This window comes from Varanus komodoensis, unplaced genomic scaffold, assembly GCF_004798865.1.
Source record: "Varanus komodoensis strain SLA01 unplaced genomic scaffold, ASM479886v1 scaffold93, whole genome shotgun sequence".
Taxonomy (NCBI): Eukaryota; Metazoa; Chordata; class Lepidosauria; order Squamata; family Varanidae; genus Varanus; species Varanus komodoensis.
Window position 1 is genome coordinate 890077 of NW_025336635.1, and position 6674 is coordinate 896750.

A 6674-nucleotide genomic window follows, 5' to 3' on the forward strand; every position below is an offset into this window, starting at 1 on the left:
GGGTGGGGACCAGAACCTGGACCTCCCGGGTCTCTCGTCCAGGGCGCTCACAACCGTTCCACATGGGTGCTCCACACACAGCATCCTCAGGAGATGCTCAGACATTCCAAGATGGGCAGTGATTATATGCATTCAAGGGATGCTACTATCCATATGTTACCTGAGGGAATCTGAGCTAGGCTCTGCTGAGACAGGGTCTTTCCCACCTCCCACGATATAACCTAGAAATGCATGACAGTCTGCATCTTATTAAAATGCTAACAAAAATAAGGGTGTCTAGGTGGTGTGGTAAAAGTGAAAGACTGCTGAATTTTCAGTTCCTCAAATACTTCAAGGCAGAAACATTCCCCCGAGTCACCTGAATGAGACATGGAAAAATAAGACAGCATGTGAGGCTTCAGTCATTTCTACTGAAATGAAACTTCAAATGAAACTTTCTGTGTCCACCTTGTGGAGGATGCCGGCATTGGCAAAGCAGCAGCAGAAGTGCCCTTCTCACGCAAGGGGCAACTGTAATTTTATTTTTATGTTTAATTTTACAAAGAAAAAAAAAAGGATTCCCAAGTTGTGGAGAGTACCCAGATGATGACGATGATGACGGTGGTGATGAGATGTAAGGACAATGGATATAAAACCAGTTTATACCTATAAAACCATGGCCAGCCATTCAGGAAAACTTGTGTAAATGAGAATGGTTTTAACAAATGGGGGGGAAAGTTGACTACTGGACATCAGCCACAGAGAGGGAAAGAGTTCATTAAGGGTTTGATCCTACGGTCACTAGATGCTCTCCGGAGTCCTGTCGCAGAATTCAGAATCCCAGGTCTGACCTTGGGAACTTGCTCCAACTCAGAGCTGGGACTCTGAACTTGGAGTGTCCTCCTTCCATCCTACCAGCTGGCACAGAAAGAACCTGTGAGCTCAAGATCAGCCAGGGAGACGGCATCCCGTGGGCAAGGCAGGGAGGGAAGAAGACAGTTCCCCCAGCAGACGTAGTCCTGCGGTGGGAACTCAGCCTTATCTTCTCATGCTGTGGGGGAAACACTTGCTCGTCCGGATGTTTTCTGAGTGGGAGAGTCCTAGAAGCCACCTTCATCTCCATGCCCCTCCTGCTTCCACAGGATGCCAGTAAAGCCTTTGAGCTCAGAATGATGGGCATCCACATCAGAATGTGCTGTCTGATGCTGCTCCAGGTGGACTTCCAACAGATCTTAGGACCATGCAGAACCACCAGGGGTGTTTCATTCGACAAGGAAGGCACAACTATAAAGGAAAGATGATGTCACTGACCTTGGCTAATTAAAAAGACCTGACATTTTGACCAGGGTGGCTTGATCTTGGATGGACATGTCTAGACCAAGAATGCCAGTCCACTGAATCTCCTGGTTTGAGATGATGATGTTCAGGCAGGTGAGCGGCAGCACACACCGCGTCGGCCGTGATGCTTATTTCCTGCCCTGCCGTGACAAGCTCAGATGCACCAAACAAGCAAAGCAGCGCTGCTGCTGCCTCCCCGCCACCCGCACTCCTTTTCTCCTTCATCTTCGAGCAACATCGCCATTGCGGTGGCCTCTGGAACTTTAGGCAATCAACCTAACACAGCATAATTCAAGCCACGTTTATTTGGAAGCTAGTCCCAGGGCTATTTAAATCGGGGGGCCTTTCTGTATATCAGGAAGCACTCTTACATTATTTATGTAAAACACATGTACCATTGTAGAGGCACATGCTAATGAATGCAGCACAGTTGCGGCTGTTGAAAAGGTGATCTTGTATCAGACACAACTGCCTTTGTGAAGCAGTTGAAAAGCGGATGTGTGCAGGGAAATGACCCTTTAAGTTTCCTTTTCTTTTTAATCCATGAAGCATTTGTGGGTGCAGACAGATGGAGAATTGTTTCTTACGTGATTGACAGCTGTTCCTGCTGCCCAGAAAAAAACCCTGGAAAAGTAGAAGGGGTGGGAATAGAGGAGGGGGAGCCCGTGCTGCTTCCACCTGCTCCCATGGGGTGAAGCCAGCACAAGCTGCGTCTTGGTCCCCTGCACCACCACCTCCAAGGCCATGGAGCTTCTGCAGGGAGCACCATGCAAGGAACACGACTCGCTTCTGGGTCAGCTTGCGCACTTGCGCATTTTTGGCTGATAGTTCCAGGAGGTAAGGAGATTAAAAGGATAGAAAGGACAAAGGAGGCCTTTGGGGAGGCTTGAACAGGCTCTGGGCTGTGTGTGTACACAGAAGGAGAGAAGGAACGGGGAAGTGGCCACACACGTACTTACCCTCCAGTTCACTGGGCAGAGAAGCACTGGGAGAGGGTGGCAAGAGGGGCCAGTGCTACCCTGAAGCATGAATCTTGGAAAAAGTGTGTGGCGTATCTTAAAAGTCCTGCTAGAAATCCAGGGCTGAACAGCCAAAGCAGCAAGAAGAGGTCGGTCTGGGGTGTGCTTCATGTGACACCCCCGTGAGGCAGGCACTGCAATGCAGGGAAAAGCCCCTCATGGGGATCCCCACCCCAGTACGTTGCAGCAATCATCGCATTTTCCGCCGACCGTGTGCATTTAGGTGGGCAACCTTCGCCTCTGTATTAGGCTTTTAGTACAGCTTTTCCCTTGAGATGCTTTGGACTACAACTCCCACCATTCCAGTCTTGCTGACTGGATCTGGTGGAAGGTGACATCCCTGGAGGGACCCGGGTTTTGGAAGGCTGCGGCACTACATCCACAATCCTGTAAGGAAATCTGTTTTTATTTAAGACCCCAGAGCTCAGTCTCATGAATGGACAGAGGGCTGAACAGACCCAGCCCAAGTCAGCCAGTGGATTGACAGCCAAAGATAGATTTGAACCGGGGTGTTGCTGGCACAGGGCTAAATTAGCACCACATGGGAGAGCACCAATTACGACTGCTGCAGGCAATCACTGAGGTCTTGTATAAAATTAGGCTGCATGCAAATTGCCACAGACAGTCCTCCTACAATTTCATGGCTATTTGGCCGCAAAGATTACAGCCACCAACACTCTAGATCCCTGTGTGCGTACCTCGCACTTCAACCAACTGCAGATGAGTCCTTATAGATTTGGGGATGCCACAATAATCCCCTACAGCATCATCTAGGGCTGTCCACCATGGCTCTGATGGTTGGAGCGGAGCGGGTCGTGGGGACTACAAAACTCTGGAGGTGAACGGCGTAACTGGCAGTTCTCCCGCAAGCAGGAGCTAAGAAATTCTTCGAGGTGATATGAGGGCAGCTCAGAATTGCCTTTGGAACTCTGGATCAAAAGCTGCTCTGCTCTGTGGGAGAGGCCTAATTTGGGGTCCCCATTTAGGCCAGGATTGAGCGGGTGCAGGAAACTTTACAACCCTGCTGTTCTGGGGGTGGGGAAGGACTACCACCCTCTGCCCCCTAGCCAAGGAGAGCTGCTGTGGCTGCAGATAATGCAATAGATCTGTCTTGTGGCTTTCCCGCCCCAACAAAATTAGAATTGTGCTGCCTATTTTTATATGCCCTAAGACGTATTATTTAACGTGAAATAGCAGGCATGCAACTCCTGATTATGCCTAACTGTCTGAGATACGAAATGTGTACAGAGAAGATTAACAGGATACTGCACCAGTGATTTACCACCCTTGACTCCATTTTTAAAAATTAGTTTATTTTTTTTAAAATCTAAATTATATAGTCCCTCCAGCATAGCTCGTTTATATCAGTGAGTCCATTTCTGCAGTGGGAAATGAGCTAAGAAGAAAAGCAAAGTACAGGCAAGATTCTGCACCTGATAACAGATCTGCAGTGAATTACAAGCAGGCTGAAAAGAGGAGGGATGAAAAGCTAGGCTTATTTGTATGGAAATGCTGCCAATTGCACACTGCAGGGGGGGCGGGGGAGGGGGGAGTTGTTTCTTGCAGAAAAGCAGGGAAACGGGGAAGTTGTTGACCACAAGTCTAAACTTGGCTGGTTTGAAGAAGGAGGCAGGGAACCATCTGTGAAGGGGGAAACTAGGATGAGACGCAGCAGCTTCCTACACAGAATACAAAAAACATGAATTGTACACCCCTGATGAGAGATTTTTATTATCTTCCTCCCAGTGCAGGCAAAAGTTCACAGCAGTACTTCATTGTACAGCACCCACAGTAAGTGTGGCTTTAGTGCCTTCCCCTGATCCCGGGCTCTCAAGATGTTTGGGTCACAGTGTCCAAAAGGCCAAAAAGGAGCCAAAAGGAGCCGAGGTCCAAAACATCTGGAGGGCACCAGTTTGGGGAAGGCTGCTTTTGTGACATTAAAAAAGGCAGTGTTTTCCTGCTTTTTAAAAAGCATGCCTGGATTTATTTAACTATATACTTCTGACATTTTCAGTCCATTTTCTGTCCAAGGAATTCGGAGCAAAGTGGATGGTCTTTTCTCTCTCTCTTATTTCCAGGCCCCCAGCCCAAAGTCACCCAATGAACTTTATGGAGGAACGGGCTTTGAGTGTCTGATTCCTGGTCACCCACATGTACCAAGCCTTCCTAGATCTGGCACACTCCAGATGTGCTTGATTGCAAATCCCATCATCCCCACCCACCCTAGTGTTGGTGGTCCAATAGACTTGGAGGACACAAAGCCAGGGAGAGCTGCTCTAACCACTATACCAACAGCAAGGAGGTTTCAGACTTGGAGACCCTGCTTCGTTGTTTTCTAGAATTCCATGGTCTTCCAGACAGATTCCCACTTCTGGAAATGCAGTTCAGGATGGCATTGGAATAAAGGATCACACAGCCCACTGGCCATTTGAAGTCATGAGGACCCATGAATACGCGGGTCCTCAAACTACGGCCCGCGGGCCACATCCGGCCCACCATGCCCATTTATCTGGCCCGCCTCAGAGGTTTTGGACTCACCACGCGTGTGCCCATGTGCCCGCCCCCGCCCGCCTCGCCCCGCCCCGCGCATGGGGAGGCAGCGGCTTGCTTGCGCAGAGATCGTTTTGGACTAGCTCAGAGAAAACGATCTCTGAGCGAGCGAGCCGCTGCCTCACACGCCCGTGCCTCGCCTCGCCTTGCCTCATCGCACCCGCACGCACCACCCCCACCCCCTTGCCTACCCGCTCGCACTGCTGGCACCACCTTTCTGGCCAGCGCCCGGCACCGGCAACTTCCAACTGGCCCCCTGGTGAAAAAGTTTGAGGACCCCTGGCTTAATAGGTTGTCTGAATCCAGCATGACATGTGTGAATTTGGGGTGGCTACTAAGCTACCTCAACTAGCCATGGCTTGTTCTAGGGTGCATGTTACCCTCCATGGCTTAATGTGTTATCTGAACCTGGATGACAGACTAAGCTACAGTCAAGCTCAAAAACCAAAGAGCTGTTAGGATAGAGAGGCAGAAAGCCTTGCCACTCTGGCCAAGGGGCTCTCTGTGAGATTGCTGCCTTGCAAGCCCCAGCCAAGGAAGAGGCACACGGTGTCTTTAGGTGCTGGTCACCCTGGGTCATCCTGCCCTATTGCTTCTTGCCCTGACAGCTTGCAGGCACTGTGGCAAGCAAAGCAACTGCATCCCCATAGGTTTCTTCCCGAGGAGTCCCAAAAGACTGGTCCTCCTGCACATCCACCGAGGGAGAGGAACTGCAGGCATTCAGCTAGGTCCGCTCCAGGGAAGACCCAGCCAAAGGCGTCCGCTTTACCCACGGCTGCAGTGGCAGGTGGATCAGGACTGCAGCTAGGGCTTGGGGCAAGCTGCATTCAGCGGGGTCTCTCCTGTAGGATCCCAAACGCATCAAGTGCCGACAGTTCCCATCATCCACCGGGGCAGTCATGTCAGTGGGCAGGAGGCATGATCTTCTCATCTTTTCTCCCCTTTCTGGGCTGGGCCTGAAGCACATTGCTCTGCAGTAGCGCCACGCAGCTGAGTGGGGAGACAAGTCACCCTCTCCTGGTTTTCCTTGACATTGTGCCCCCCCCCCCCCCCCCTTTCCCTGGCCTTACCTCCTTTTCCACCAACCACTGATCAGTTGCTGCCTTATTCTCAACTTTAGAATTTGAACAGTTGACATACCTCTCTTTAGGCTTCGTTGCTGGCGGTCAGTGCGGTAAGCTCAACTATGCTAGGATGTTCTGCGTTTTAGCCCTGATCATTTGGGCCATTGATCACACCCACCACAGAAACGCAGCTCGAGAGAGGTTCTCAGAAATGGTGTCCGGTCCTTGGACTGCAAGCAGTTCTGCACTAAAGGGAAAGTCAGGCTCAGCTATGCACGAGGCAATTAATGCAAAGCTGGCCCTAGGTTAGGCATTAGGGGGATGTCTTTGAAAAGCACGGGCTCCTCACTCATTGCAGAAACATATCCAGTGACACTTGCCGGAACATCCCATAGAAAAATGAAAAGCAGCCAGAATTTCCAGCCATAATTTGGCCAACACTGACCAGGATTCTCCATGGAGAAAGGGATGTCAGTCCATCTCCACGGAGAGAGCACTATACATCTTACCCAGTGGAGTGGAAAAACAATTACCCAAAATGCCAATACAAGCAGCATTTTGACAGCACCCTATTACTGAGCCCCCATCAACCGTATAAACATACAGCAGGGTGGATGGCACAGATTCCATCTTAGTGCATAATATTTGCCAAGATTTGACAATTATAGCATCTGTTCAGATAACGATTTGACACAATATGGCTTTGAACGCTGGTAAGTTTCAG